The 16467-nt window shown below is 42.9% G+C and overlaps 1 long non-coding RNA gene across 2 annotated transcripts; it reads right to left on the reverse strand.

Annotated features, from left to right (window-relative positions):
• Positions 1-7448: 7448 nt before the first annotated feature.
• Positions 7449-9432, reverse strand: LOC134442155 (uncharacterized). 2 transcript variants are annotated; one of them, XR_010033326.1, is made up of 4 exons: positions 9184-9432; positions 8240-8379; positions 7740-7873; positions 7449-7615 (listed from the first exon to the last, which is right to left on the reverse strand). It is a non-coding gene; the product is annotated as an uncharacterized LOC134442155 (long non-coding RNA). The 2 variants fall into 2 exon arrangements; XR_010033325.1 differs by lacking the exon at positions 9184-9432 and having other exon boundaries at positions 8240-9149.
• Between the last annotated feature and the right edge of the window lie 7035 nt (positions 9433-16467).

Here is a 16467-nt window from a genome sequence, read left to right on the forward strand (position 1 = left end):
TGATTGCATAGCTGTGGATGTATGTATGAATACTTAGTGAACTGTGTACCTGCTACCTGCCCATTTTAACACAGAGGAAGAAAAAGAAAATAAAAAGAATTTCTGTGTTAACAGCTGTGTCCTCCTTCATCATCCTGAACCTGTCGGGGAAATTGTGTACATATTATAACATCTGGGTTGTCTCACCCATAAAGAGACTGGCGTAGTCACCTTTCTACTCTGATTTAGTAAAAGTTGAAACCTGTGTAACACCACCCTGCTACATTTTGGCGAAGTCGGCAATGGATGATTAGAACTAGTTGGACACAGCTGTTGGTTAGAGCTTGGGTTTTTCTTTTTCTTTTGGTTATTTAACCGGGGAGGAACGGTGGCTGCCCCCCTCGGCAGGCGACGCCGCGGCTGACACCAGGGACCCCAGAATGATCGAGCTGGCGGAGATACAAGAGATGGCTGCGCGCAATCAGCGACAGCTGGACAGATTGTCGCAGTGGGTCGACGCGCGGCCGCAGTCTCCACGGTCTCCGCTCACTTGCTGGAGGTGCCAACGGCCGGGGCACCTGGCGCGGGAGTGTGATGCGCCACGGGTCACCCGTCGTGGGCCACCATCCCCGGCAGTCCAACCGGGGAGAGATCGGCGGGGCTCCCCTCGTCAGCCGACCAGAGCACCAGCGGCCTCGGGACTGGACAGCCACAGCCCGGGCGGAGGCCGGCCGCCCGCTGGGGACTCGAACATTCTCACCCAATCACCATCCGGTGTTTTATGGCTTTGTATGTGTGTATGTGTCTGTGTGGTCCTGATGGTCTTGGTAAATATGTTGAGTGCGTGTTAGTTTGTGTGTGTGGGTGGGTCAGTGTGCGTTTGGGAATGTGTGTGTGTGTGTGCGAGAGAGAGTGATTGAGGATCCCCATCATGGGCTTAAATGCAGTGCGTCACCGGGACGGTGCCGATTCAAACCTGGGGTAAATGTAACCGGATGGACCAGGTCTCCGGTTGGTGTGCGTAATGATCATTAAATGAGTGCCAGGTGGGTGATGGCGGACGACTTCCGGGTCATATAAAAGGCCCGGTTTGTTTGTTATTCGCTGCTGCTGCCAGTCCCCATAGCCTTGGCGTTGCATGTGCCCTTGCCCTGCGTGCTGCTGTGGCATTTGGGCAGCATATTGGTGGTGGCGCGTAAAGCGCACCGCAGGCGAATATGGGTTGCGAGATGTATCCAGCTCTTGAAGGTAGGCTCCTCTTAATTGTAGGATGCGTAACTCCTATGTGTGTTGTACACTAGCTAATGTACTGCTGTTTGTCGCAGCTTTCTAGTCGGAGCCAGCGGGAGCAAGGCGAACTCCTCAGGATTCGTCATCCGACTACAGCCTGAAGGTAACTTTAAAGTTGCCCAAAGTAACTTTCAACTGTGCCAGTTATGTGTGGTTTCCACACCATAGCTGTCGTTCACTAGTAACCATTACTGTGCCTTTCAGGTTGGGAGGCACCCATTGGCAAGGGTGGGGGACGCCACCGTTCCTCACCGGTTCTGTTTTGTTTGTTTTTATAACCAAGCTTTTAGTTAGGGCAGGTGGTGCTTAGTTGCGCGTTCCTAGGACTACGCATGCGTGCGTGTCGTTCATTCATTGTGTGTACGGTCTGACACGGCCAGCTTCAGTCGCCCACCCCTTAGGTAAGGGATGAGCGACTGGAGACTGATCGGTTGGGATTCGTATCATCGTGTATACATTTATTGGTGAGGTGGTAATTCACTGAGTGTTATAGTAACCTCTCGGACAAGAGGCTTGATTAGTAGCATCTCCTCGTTGTGAACTGCCTTTGAGTTTGCTGTGATTTATCCCCGTTTGACCTCGGGGTTTATTATTTTGTTTTCCCCCTTTGTATTTTTGTGTTTGTTTGCTGTGTCAAGTTCGCAACGAGGGGAGTAGCATACGCTCTCTAAATTAGTGCATCTCTCAGTGTCATCTTCTTATCAGCCTTGTTGCACGGTAACAGCCTGGTATGAATCCAGTTGTGATTGCATAGCTGTGGATGTATGTATGAATACTTAGTGAACTGTGTACCTGCTACCTGCCCATTTCAACACAGGAAAAAAAAGAAAATAAAAAGAATTTCTGTGTTAACAGCTGTGTCCTCCTTCATTGTCCTGAACCTGTCGGGGAAATTATGTACATATTATAACATCTGGGTTGTCTCACCCATAAAGAGACTGGCGTAGTCACCTTTTCTACTCTGATTTATTAAAAGTTGAAACCTGTGTAACACCACCCTGTTACAGCAGCATAACAATTTTAATAAGATACACATTTGTGCTGTCTATGATTCCAAACCAATTTCATCTCTGGACTGGAAATAGTGGTGCATTTGTGAGTAGGAGAATGAGAAGGGGGCTATCTATGTGTTTGAACTGGAGGGACAGGGTGAGAGAAAGGGAGAAGAGCTGTCACGCTTTTGAATTTCATAATATACAAAATATAGTAAATAGCCTCACTTGTCTGCAATACTACATCACTCAGCATGAAAACATGCTGTGCATGGTTCTGTTACATGATTAACACTAGAACTACCACGGAGGGGTCAATTGACCTTTTTGCCTAAAAGCCCCACGAGAGGGTCATTTGACCCTTTGGACCCCCTGCGGACACTCCTTTTGTTGTGGAAATGTGGCTGTTAGCAGCTCACAGCTGTCACTTGAGACACAGAGTGTTTTTGCAAGTGTGTGTGTGTGTGTGTGGGGGGGGGGGGGGGGGGGCGTGTGTGGATAATTTCCAATGCCTGTTGAGTGCTGTATTTCTGCATCTTCGTTCCTTGGAGAGGAGCTTCTTTCACCACAACATTTTTGAGGGAAATGAAGCAGTAGTCCACATGCACTGGTATTTATCCATCTAACAATTGCCAGGTTGCATTCACATGAGTCGTTATGGTCACATGGCATGGGAGATTCACACGTTACAATTTTTCTCGATTGGTTTGGCTAATTTCTCGAAACTGAGATGACATTCTCAAAACAACACGGACAAATCCCCAAACCAACTTGCAATTTCCCAAAACAGAATGGCATTTTCATTGCTTTCATCAGATATCAAATGCTTTGTACATGTCTCAAATTTTTAGTACATCTCTGCAGATGGATATGTACAAATACCCTTCAGTTGACACATTCAGCATACATTTAGCACATTTTCCAAATAAATTGACCTTGCTTATCTAAACGAATTAGACAATTCTCAGTCTAATGGTTGCCCTCTCCAAAACACGTCAGCATTATTTCATTGTGTAAGTCATCATATGCAAAGTGGTCTACGCAATTCCCAAAACAGTCAAGGACATCATATTTTAAGAATTTCATTACATAGTAAATTCATGACAGTGTTCAACAGGTCAGATGGTATTGTAACTTTACTAGTTAGTAGAAAATAATTTTACAACCGTGTATACTACAGTTTCCTCTGTTATTTGGCTAATTTCTTGACATTTTTTCAAACGACATTCTGTTTTGAACAATTGCTATTTGCTTTGGCATTTGTCCATGTTATTTTGAGAATGTTATCTCTGTTTTGAGAAATGAGCCAAACCCATGAGAAACCTGTGATATATGGGCATTACTTTCTGTATATGAATTTACAGTAAAGAAAGTTAACTTACTGATAAATGTCCTTGGTAAATTATCTGTGTTGTCAAACTTCAATGGTTTCACTCACTTTTTCATTTTTATACATAGTCGAAATCTGTTAGCTGAACGTAGATAAAACACCTAACCATTTTGACTGGCAGTGCTTACACAATGGCAAAGGGACAATGTATTTTGGGGGTACTGATGATATATGTGGGGAAGAAATTTAGTTTTGACACATGGGTAAACTGTTTTGGGGGTGATATGAGCGAGTGATGAGGATCCAAGGTGATATGCTGAACCATCCAGTTTATTTTGACAGAAGGACTAAATGAATGCAAATGAGCCAAAGCAATTGAGAAGGATCTATGCCATTTTGATGGTACTGACTATTTATATGTGAGACGGTTTAGTGCTGATGCAAGAATGAGGTGTTTTGGGAGGTACTGTATATCACGAAAGTGAATACACCCCTTACAGTTTTGCAGATGTTTGAGTATATCTTTTCATAGGAAAGCATTACAGAAATGTAACTTTGACACAATGATTAGTGACCTTTTAACAACATATTTAACCGCTTAAAGGTAGGGTTGGAGATCTTTGAAAAACGGTTCCTGTGAGCTATATTTTTGAAAATACACAGCCCGCCTCTCCCTTCAGCCCTCCCCTCAAAGCCACGCCTTCAAAACACATGAACGCGCATGCAGTCTGTCAAGTGTTCGGATTATCCCGGGAACCCACGAGAGCTCACGAGGCGGGGGGGCGGGCTAGAAGCCACGACAAAGCGACTAGCCAAGCTAACTTCCAGCCATGGCACTGTCTCCGGCTACGGTAAGAATGTTCAACATCACAATAAACGCACAGGCCGTCATGGTTGCCATTTCAAGAAATATTGATGACAGTAGATGCATACTAGATTAGTTATTGAACTTGACTTGATACGTGTTACTTAGATATCTCATTCTAACTTCCTAACACTGATGACAGATGCTATACTGTCATCCCTAGACAGTAGTTCTAGCCAGTAGCTACAGTACTGACACATGGATTTATTTTGACAGATGTGTACCGCAGTATACATTTTACTATTGTATTTATATATACCCGACACCACAATCCGTAGTGTTTTAGGCTATGACTTCAGATTTCACTTGGGTTGTCGCACGCGCAGACACAGGGACAGAGGGAGTAAAGAAAAACAACCGAACTGATCAACGCTAATGAAATTGTTTTGGCTGACGATATTTGCATATGCTTTAGACCAGGGTTCCCCAACCTTTTTAGCACCAGGGACCGGTTTGAGTCCCATTTTTTTTTCGCGGACCGGTAGTCACGCGTTATAATAACAACAACAACAATAATAATAAATATTATTGTTATCACACTATTATTATTATTATTATTATATTTTTTATCATTGTTATTATTGATAGGCCTAATAATAATAGTATCAATAGTATCAATAGGGTCTAAAAATAAGGCCTAATCCTTTTCCTTCACTCCATTCAAAATGTGTAACAGCCTACATTTAAACATAACATTTAGTATTTGACTATTAAACTGACAATTAACCCACTAATTTGTGGAGCCATTCTTGGTCATAGGGCTAGTGGTGCAAGGAAGATCACCCAAAACTATGCTACTACATACTGCTACTATTTTTCACCATGCGAGAATATGCGTTCTCTACTTTGGCCATGTTCGTTTTCATTGAGGACATTTGTGCGCAGGGAAATTCAGGGCTATTTATGACTGGGTTATAGGTCTCCTGGTTAAGTGGCGCTTCTATTAATTCAAGGTCAACTGTTTCCAACAAGCAGTCGTCATTGTTTTTTCGAACAACACGGGGAATAGTTGGAAGCTGGAGTTTGATACCGCTGAAGTTTGCCACTAGCAGCTCGTGCCCTCGCGTCGCGTGTGAACTGCTGCATAACCAGCGTTTAAGTGCAATGTTTTTAAAAAGGCAAAAGGTTGCATGTTATCGCCTGATTTTCTGCTAACGCTGACTTTCAGGAGCTCCTGAAACAAGTGTTGGTCGTTATTACTTGCAACCACAAGACATCTCGCAACGCAATTACGTTCTTAACACAGCGTTGTTGTCACGAAACTGAAATGGCAACAAATGATAGAAGTGGATTTCTAAAATAGCTCCCAAAAGTTTGCTTCGCAACGTTCAAAAGCCTTAAAAAGAAAGAGCCGGAGAAGACAGCCAACACTCCAAAACGGCCACCATCCACTTCGCATTGCAGCATTGAAATGTAAAGTGGGCGCGGCCTCGCAGCATGCGTCTGGCGCATTTGACATTCAACTAGTGATTGGACGGCTCAAAGAAAAGTTTGCTTGTTATTGAAAATTAAAATAGCCTACTTGTGCTACGTCTAGGCTAATGCAAATATTAATATGGCGATAGGCTACTAAAAGTTATATTTGAGAAGTTCTGCACTGCAGTTCATAACAAAGGCATGTCTTCTGGATTAAAATAAAAAAAACTTATGTCGTGCGGCCCGGTATCAAATAGTCCACGGACCGGCACCGGTCCGCGACCCGGTGGTTGGGGACCGCTGCTTTAGACCTTCCACGACCACGAGAGCTCCAGCTCTGACTTTCCTGGCCCATCACAATCATAACGACCTAACAGCCCAGTAGGACCGATGGCCAGAGATGGAGGAGGAGGAAGATAGACGCAGCAGAGGTCGGGGGTATTGATTAGGGAGACTCCAACAGAATTGACGCCCTGCTAACTGTAAGGATGTACATTCATCCCTCAATAACATTGTCCTGCTGTATTCTTCCAGATGTGTAAGTATTGTAATGGATGTTATCACAACGGATGTACTCTATATCGCAACACGAGTAGGCTACACGAGTACACCTGTTGTGATAACCATTACAATATTTCTACTCCTATGAGTAGTAGTGTGATATTACATGGTTGTAGGTACACAACACCAGTGGTAGTTCAAGTACATCCATAAAAGCCCATCTACTTCATACATCTGTGTAACCCCTGGCACAACACCAGTTTGTAAGAAATTGACTGAAAACGTTGTATGCATATAATTGGCACATCTTTATTTATATACACAATAATGATTGCTTATGTCCATATTGGTCTTATTGTCAATAGAGTTATTTAGTCCCCATCATCAAATAGAAAATGCACCACATAAAATGTATTTATTGCTTTGCAGGCCTTGATTCAATCATTGAATTTGAAGCAATCCCATCGGTTACTGCAGCGTGCCCTGACCCGTGACCCCAGTTTGATGTTCGACCTGGCACATGACATCTGGTCCTCAGTCACAGCCCAGTAGCACAACCAACCTGGCGCCTCTGCGCAATCTGTAAGGAGATGCCCATGAACATTGAAAGGAAATGCTGTGGTGTTCTCAGTTTTGATAAGACTTTGGGCTGATGTAGGACCAGGTGAGGGAAACGGTCTCTTCAGGCATGCAGCCTACAGACAGTATGGGGCACTTGAACAGGGCTGACGTTGTAATACACAGTACAATACCCAGGATTAGCCAGGGTTACCCTGCTCCACTAGAGCAATATAAAAGGTTTATACAGAGTACGGTATAAAACACACAAACCGGCAGTGTGCAGACTTATTATTTTTCATTATCTGTAGGAGCATTCATCTGTACATCTCACCTTTTTGGTTTGGAACCACGTTTGTCTTGTTACCATTGTTTTTTTCATACATAGAAAATAAATGCAACCTGTCAAATGTTCTTCTGATTGTGGTCTTGTGGAATATATAAATTATGCAACCATGCATTTTCAGTCAGAGAATGAATAAAAAAAAGCCACACAGTCAAATTGTGTCCACCAATATTTACTGTCATTGAAATGTATGGACAATTTAAACAATGCATTACACATGACACTAGATACATTACTTTATACTATATTTACAGTTGTCATTACCACACAAAAACTCTGGGAAGGTGGGTAAGTGCAGCAACTGTGAAGGGCCTAGTTTGAGGTTGGAGGCGTCTGTGCTGTAAAAAGATAAACAGAATTAGAAATCACATATCTGACAGTAGCTCCAGTGACATTTTAAATGTAAGTAACCTGGGTTGTTGGGGCAGGGACACCAAAAATAACTCCTTTATCTGGGCTCACCTGGTTGTGAGTGTCTGCGGTCAGCCATCCCTCTTAGGGTAGAAAGTCTTCTGCGCAGGACGGTGCCCTGAAGGTTGACGTTCACAGTATGCAGCCTTCATGTCCTGGAACTTTTATTGTGCAATTTTCCATATCTGTAACAAGCAATGTGTTAGACTATATTAGGGCTTCATTACATCAAATTACACAGCAGGGTTTTACAGGGTGTTGGCTACAGTCCCAGGACCTAAGTGGACTTGTGTGCCTTGCTCAAGTGCACTTCAGCTGTGGATGGAGGTGTAGGTAGGGAGAGGTAAGGATGGGATTTCAACCTGCTTCTCTCTGATCTTAGGACCACCTCTCACCATCAGGTGATGGCTGGCTGCTACCTCAAATTTCATTCATGGCCCTAGTTATGTTCTGTAATCAGCATTGTTTTGACCTTACACAAATAAATGTAAATGCATTCTGCACCATGGTGGGCTGTGAAGACCTTTGAGAATATTTGCAGAACTACATACTGAATTGAGCCATCCGCCTTTCTCTTGGTTGGTGTGTTGAGATGGTGACTGCAGTCCAGGCTTCTTGGATTGGAGGAGAAAAGCTGTGGCTTTTACTGGCATAAGTATGTGGTTGTGGAAGGACCCTGTCGGCTGTTGACCTGAGGGAAAAAAGAGCACAAATTGCATATTAGCACAGAGCCCATGCTTAGACCATAGACAGATAAATCATCTGGCACAATCTGCATGCAACCAACAGAACCTAGAAAGAGAAAGATTAGCAGCAATACACAAAGGGGACAAGTATACAAAAACATGCAAAGTGTTCTGATAAGGTGCATGGAGGTAGTCTGTGTTGATTCCAGCAACCTCAAAGACTGAAAAGTGTCCCAGTGTGTTGAATTGAAAACATGGCGCGTGCGCGCGCACACATAGGAATATCATAATTTAGTGCAGTGTTTCTCAACTGGGGTGCCGGGGCACCCTGGGGTGCCGTAGGGCCCCCTCAGGGGTGCCGCGGAAACGTGGCTGATAAATAAATTATATAACATAAAACATATTTGTCAAAATTGATAAGTTAATGTTAGTCAGTGGAATCTTTGATCTGCCATTTACGCACAATAAAGTAAATATTGGTCACCCCAGCTGCAACTTTGAACGTATAGGTCGTGCTACTAGGTTGTGTGTCTCCAAATGTGTTACATTCTAAGCTTGTGTGGTATCGGATGTGATACTATATGGCTACTTGGTTTGGGGTGCCTTGAAATTTTCCATGAATTGAAAGGGTGCCTCGCCTAAAAAAAAGGTTGAGAAACACTGATTTAGTGTATCAATTACAACTACAGGATCTGTTCGCTTTTGTCAGATAGAACCTTTGTTTTTCAAAGGCAGATCATTCCAAAAAGGATAGTAGTATCTGCAACTGGACGAAATTACACCCACAAACATGAATTAAAATAAACTACCAGTGTGCGGTGATTCATTCTTCATTTACTTGGCAGCCTTGATATGTTGTGAAACAGGAGCAAGGAACAGCTATGGAAAACACCACACCTTGGAATGGACAAAGCAGAACATTTCAATATAACCAGGGTAAAACAAATAATGTACCGGCATCTCCATGTGATCATTCAGTGTAGCCATCACAATAAAGATCTGCCGTGTAGCCGTCATTGTCATTAGGTGGTATTTATCAAATGCAAAACTACCGTCTACTCAAAAACGACATCAGCGAGTTAACAACATTACACCCACAATCATGTAAACATTTGAAAACCCAAGGCAATCTATTTTGCAATGCTGGAGTAGCGAACAGGTTGTGCTTGTGCTTACTACTATTACCAGAGTCATACAACAGAGACGTACCAAAGCAAAACATGCAAACGATATATTTTTGTAAACCACTAGAAAGACATGGGCTTTGCTGGTCAAAGTAATGTGTGCGTAAACATGGTAGGTTACTTACTACTATACGGGTTGGATCCGTATTTAGCAACTGAACGCGGATGGAGAAGGGGTGCTTCCGTCCTCCTCCCAGCTGGTTTGTCTGGCTCGTTCGCACAACTAGCAGCAAAAACACACAAGAGTAACCGTCTGAGTTACACATAGCAATTCTGAAAACGTGTTCATGTGCACAGAATAAATGCCACAGGGGGGGAAAAACACCAAAAATAAAGCGATTAAGGTAGCAGCTATGTTAAGCAAGGTAGCAGCTAGATATGTTGGAGCTTGAGCTAATCCTCTGACCCCTCTCAATGGATACTTGCTTAAAAAAAGACACCAGTGTCCTAAACCAATTCACAAAATATTATACAGACAAATATATTATCTCACCTCTCGATTATAAATATGGTCACCAAAGCGTATTTGAAGCCGCTGCCGTAGCCGACATCTGTGTCCAAGAGTGTCAGGTCCCATTTCAAATTTTCAGCCCGTGTTGGAGTCTGGTCTTGCGAGTCCGATGATAATCCAAGGGAGTATGTTAACCTGACATGGTTAGTCTAGTGTTCCAAAAGCCAAAATTCTTCCTGTAGCTCTGCAAAAGCCACCAAAGTTTCCAAGTAGCTCAGCCTGCTGCTAACTCTCGTTACCTTGCTACTAGCCGAGTGATGATGAGCCTTGTCGCGTGTGCATGAATGATGGGGGCGGGTCGGTCAAGTTCACGAGTCGGTGAACGCGCAGGGAGGAGGGGTGAGTGCTGGCGGTTGATGGACGTGTCAGAAACCAATAGAAGTGATGATGAGTATTACTTCTATTGGTTGCCGTTTTCTTCTGACTACGCCCTCTACACTGGACCAAAAGATTTCGTTTTTTTTCCAAACACTCTATTTCAATGGGTGCTATGGCGTCATGAGGAGTTTTTCAGATGATATGGTAAAATATGTGCCAGAAAAACATCTCCTATCCCACCTTTAAATTTCTTGTTCACTCAGAAAAAAACAAAATACAGCCATTAATGTTTGAACATGTACTCACAAAAGTGAGTACACCCCAGATTAAAATCCGGTAGAGAAGGGGCTATGTTGGCTCGAATCGTCTCGAAATGATAAAGGATGACAAGGGAGGTCACCAGTGTGCGTTTCAACCTTTCTTTGCATTGAACCTTTACATTTTGAGTCTGCATCTGGCTTAAATAGATTGGTGTGAGATTTGAATGCAATCCTATGGAGAATATCATGATCTGCTTCAGTAGTCACAGTGCATGTTGACATGTATGTTTCTTTTAGGTGTATTTCAGATTGCCAATGTTGACAGCATTCATGCATCCCCAAACCATGTCAGTCCCACTACCATGCTTGGCTTATGAGAGGATACACCTTTTTTGTACAACTCACTTGTTTACCACCATACATGTTTGGCACCATCTAAAGCAAATTTGTTTATCTTGGTCTCGAGAGAGATGAACAGACCAAGGATATGGATCACTGGAACCATGTTGTGTGATCTGAAGAGACCAAGATAAACAAATTTGCTTTAGATGGTGTCAAGCATGTGTGGTGGTAAACAAGTGAGTTTTACAAAAAAGGTGTATCCTCTCATAAGCCAAGCATGGTAGTGGGACTGACATGGTTTGGGGATGCATGAATGCTGTCAACATTGGCAATCTGAAATACACCTAAAAGAAACATGCATGTCAACATACACTGTGACTACTGAAGCAGATCATGATATTCTCCATAGGATTGCATTCAAATCTCACACCAATCTATTTAAGCCAGATGCAGACTCAAAATTTAAAAGTTCAATGCAAAGAAAGGTTGAAACGCACACTGATGACCTCCCTTGTCATCCCTTTTCATTTCGTTTCATTTCGAGACAACATAGCCCCTTCTCTACCGGATTTTAATCTGGGGTGTACTCACTTTTGTGAGTACATGTTCAAACATTAATGGCTGTATTTTGTTTTTTTCTGAGTGAACAAGAAATTTAAGCTGTTAAATATGTTGTTAAAAGGTCACTAATCATTGTGTCAAAGTTACATTTCTGTAATGCTTTCCTATGAAAAGATATACTCAAAAATCTGTAAAACTGTGAGGGGTGTATTCACTTTCGTGATATACTGTATATGACATTTTGCTAGCTATCTGAACTGTTGTGCAGAAGTGTAAGAATGTTTGTCCAAATGACCCAATGGTTATAGCAATGTCATCTCAGTTTCAAGAAATGAGCCAAACCAATGGAGAAAATCTGTAATTCAACCATTATCTGGTTGCAGTCATATGATTCGTCATGATCACATGGGACATTTACACGTTCATTGATGACTTATATAAAGAAAATGTGCTGACATGTTTTCAGGACAACCATTACACTGAGAATCAACCAATTGGGATAGATCAGCAAGGTACATTCATTTGAAAATGAAAGCTGATTGTGTTAACAGTAGGATACTTGTACATAGCCATTTGCAAGGATGTACTAAATGATTGAGACATGTACAAAAGCATTTGAAATTTGATGAAAGCAATGATAAATGCCATTCTGTTGTGAGGAACTGCAAACTAGTTTTGGGATTTGTCCATGTTTTGAGAATGACATCTCAGTTTCAAGAAATGAGCCAAACCAATGGAGAAAAACTGTAACACACTGTCCGCCAAACTGTGCTACCTGTCTTTGCTGCTGATATCTTCATGCAGGTTGCTATTTACCTGTGGTGATTTTGGAGGCTGACAGCCCTTGGGAAGAAGATGTCTGTCCCTGTTTGTCTTGGCTGTTAGCACTGTAAGGTGTGACCCCCTCACCCCACACACGGCCCCTAACAGCCTCATTACCATAACAAAATGAGTGATTAGTGTATTAGGTAAAAGCCGCCGGTGTCCTGTCTATATGAGCGACCCATCGAGATGTGATTCTCTTCGCTACTGAGCATGCGCACGCATGCGCACACCCTCGCGGTGGTTTTCGCGGGTGATTGCCCATCGAATTGTGAGACCGCAAGTTACGATAGGATCCCCTGAGACTGTCAACTTTAGTGACTCAAACTGTAGCCTAGTTCTATGTCCTCCTGAGGTTACCACCAGTCATCATAGTCTAGTTAGCCTATAGCTTGTCCACCGACTGTCATGGACTGAAAGTTATGATATATCCCCTGGGAAAACGGGAAATAGCGTGGGTCATCCAGCAGATCATTAGAAAATCTGCGAAATAGCGTGGCCTCGAACATTTGCTACTTTGTTGCCTAACCGTAATCGCTCACACACTCAGCCTCGAACATTGTAACATCGATCAGAAAAGACTATTTATGTAGCCTAGAGGAGGCGTTCTCATTGCAAAATGGAAAAAATCGCCACCTCTGATTGAGCTGTCAAAATGCTCCCTCCACCCTTTTCACTCAAGAATTTGAATCGACCGCATTGTAAAATGCCTGAACATGGTAATAAGAAATGCACTGGTGGGGATGTTGTGAAAATATGATTCCGGTCATTAAAAGACAGACATCTGCCAAAACAAAGCCACAATACGCTATCTGCTATCTGGGAATATATAAACGGCGCTTGTTTATCCCCATAGCACATGATTTCATGTGGCAATTTGCCTTGCGAGCCCACGTCGCATTGAAACCAAACCAACAGCAAATTACTGCATTAAAAAACCCAGGCCCTGATCCCAAACACTTTCTCCAGTATTTGCGCAAACTCAACTCTCTTTCATATGGTACTCAAACGAGAGGCTCACGTTTTTTTAGTGGTCAGCAGCCGCACGTTCTTATTAAACTCCACACGAACGATTGCACACCACTGTCCGTAAAATAGACAAAGTTATGGTTATTAAAACAGTCCTACGCGGACCGATTGAAACGCCTTCCGCGGAAAATCAAGGTCGCTCATTTAGATGAGGCATCGCAAATCGATAGAACACCACTATCGAATAGGGCGACCGGTCGCTCATCTCGACGAGGCAACACATCTCGACAGAACACCGGGTCAAATGACCCCTCTCTGGTACTTCTAGGTAGGCAGAAAAATCCTGGTAGTTCTAGTGTTAATGAAGGCCTATGTCATTCTGGTCTGGAAACAATGTTTTTTTTAAGCTTACAACAAGCAGGTAATTCATTCAAGTGGATGGAAGGAGATATGGCAGCTAAAATTGTTTTAAACATGGCACCAGTCTTACTTTACATTGCTTGTCAACCTAAGCAAGTATTATGATGTCAGGTGGGTGTTGGTGAGTAGGCTACTAACAGCTACTTTACTGGATTTCATTGCTTGGCATACTTGGCTAATGTTAGCATGCTAACTAGCGATTTCTCAGATCAAAAGCAAAGCTCTTTTTCCCTCTAATTCCAAACAGTAGCCTCATAACTATTAGGCTTTCCATTATCACAAACGGTTGCTGATTAAATCACATAGTTCCAACTCCTGCAACATGCAATGGCTGGTTTAATGAGAACATAACAATTCTCCACCCAGCAGAGCAACACTGCTGTTGGTGCTTGCTCTCTCTCTCGAGCAGAGTTCTCAACGGGTCGGGTCAGCCCGACAAACCCGACGGGCCCCGTGGGTTTCCGGTGGAAAATATAAGCATATGGCTCGGGTCGGGTCGGTCCGCGGGCTCAATCTTTTCCGCCCAGTGAAAAAAAAAAAAGTCAGTTCTGCTGTTTACCGTGAATCATGGCGAATTTCCCTTTGATGGGTCAGTAAAGCTAGGCCTATCTATCTAAATATAGCCTATGTAGGCCTGCGTAACGAAGGTCTGGCAGGCTGCTGCATGCAACGTTGCGCAGTGCTTAATTTGTAAATCACAAGGTACCGGAACGCAAAACATGACATCACAGCGATGATGAGTTGGACAGAGGTCCCATAACGCACAGAAAAACTACATTGGCTACAATTACCAAACGAATAAAAACGGGGGGGAAAAAATCTTAGATGCAATTATAACGACATTGAGTCCCATGTCAGCTCATGGAACCATACTTTTGTTTCTTAATACAAGGGACGGTTGGCAATCCAATGGCTATTTTAAACAACAGCCATAGTAGCCTATTAAATGCTGTAATGACAACAACCAATATTTTTAGTTTGATCGCTAACTTTATGTTTATACAGCAGTGCATGGATGCTTTCCCCATGAGGTGAAAGGAAACCGAAGCGGTCTTCTACCATGGAAAGGACAGTGGCTATCCAATTAGGCTATCCTTTCCCCGTATTCACACAACGTTGGCATATGCGTATTAAACATACATCCACGCTTTGTTGGCGACTTTGTTGCATATAATTTGGCTAATCCGCATGTGCTGTTGCAATATGCCACTTCACTATTTAACCCATTGAGGTCTAAGTGCCCTTGAGAGGGCAATTTGACATGTCTCCAAAAACAAATCTGTAACTCTGTGAGTTTTTGTCATTGAAACACATAAGTTACACCATTAGAAACCTCAGACCTTCCAGATTTCAAATATATATATATTAAATAAATTATATAGCTGGCCCAATTTAAAGAAAGTGAAAAGAAATCTTCGCATATTCTGTACTCTCTGCCTGCAGCAGCCACACCTATAGCTATTCACATGTAAAGTACCAGTGCTTGAGTGGCTATTCAGAGGTGACAACACGCCCCTTTCAGGTAGGGTAAACACAGCAGACGTAGAGTGACAGGGGGGTTGGGGCTATCAGAGCACATGGGGATTGACAGGGGGGTGTGGGCCATTAGAGGTTTTTCACACCTATCTCATTAGTATTCAAATGAGACAGGCAGTGGCAGTGACATAGTCATTCTTTTTTGCATTTTGTATGAAAACAACAAAACATTTCTAAATGCCCTTTTCACTTTTATGCTGCCAACACATTTGTTTACAAGATTCAAACTTCAAAAGTCTTGGCTAGATATATTTATTGTGTGTTTTCTTGAACTTTTTGAAGACGTCTGAACCCTGTTTTTTTGTACAGTTGTGTTTATACTCAATTTAAATAAAACATGTTTGTATGACATCCAATTTTTTTTCAGATTATTTCTTGTCAGGCCTTTCACAATACAACCATATATTCCACTTTTGCATAGATGCTTACTGTTAGCTGAAAATACTTGAAAATGTCAGGGTGGTGCAAGCAGCCTAAAAGCCTCTGAAAGGCCTTAGACCTCAGAGGGTTAAATGGCTCGTGCACCGATGGTAAGCGAGCGGCAGCGAAGACGGCGATTTTTCTGGTAGACTTGGCTTTTCACACTGACTGTCTGCTCGCGCTGCGGTCTGGTTGAAAATCCCCCCAGCCAATGTTTTATTTGGAGCGTGTAGGCCCTGTTTGAATGAAATATCACCTTGTCTTTGCTGTTTTCGTGCTCAAATTGACTTGTAAGTAACTGTCGGGTCTTGGGAGGGGAGGAACCGCGCGCACACACATGCGGAGCGCTCGCCAGCCGAGGAAGATCTCATCCTCTCACCTAGGCTATGTCTTTTTTTGCTATATGGCTGATCAATGCACCAACCGTAGCCCAGGTGCCACTAGAAATTAGTATGTCCAAAACCTTGTGTGCCGACCAAAATTTTATGAAACTTTTAAACAATGTTTGGCACAGCCAGGCTTTCCATCTCATCCGCGCATATGAACAAACGAGGGAGGGGCAACTTCACGTAGCCTACATTTAATCAGATAGGCTTACTCGGGATGGAAATGTAGTAAGCCTACATTTAGAAGTCAACCTACTCGGGATGGAAATGTAGTAAGCCTACATTTAGAAGTAAAAAAAAAGGTGGATAGATTGTTGTTGCGGTGAAGCATGAGGCGGTTATTGAAATCGCGCTGTGGATGATT

This window comes from Engraulis encrasicolus, unplaced genomic scaffold, assembly GCF_034702125.1.
Source record: "Engraulis encrasicolus isolate BLACKSEA-1 unplaced genomic scaffold, IST_EnEncr_1.0 scaffold_121_np1212, whole genome shotgun sequence".
Lineage (NCBI taxonomy): Eukaryota > Metazoa > Chordata > Actinopteri > Clupeiformes > Engraulidae > Engraulis > Engraulis encrasicolus.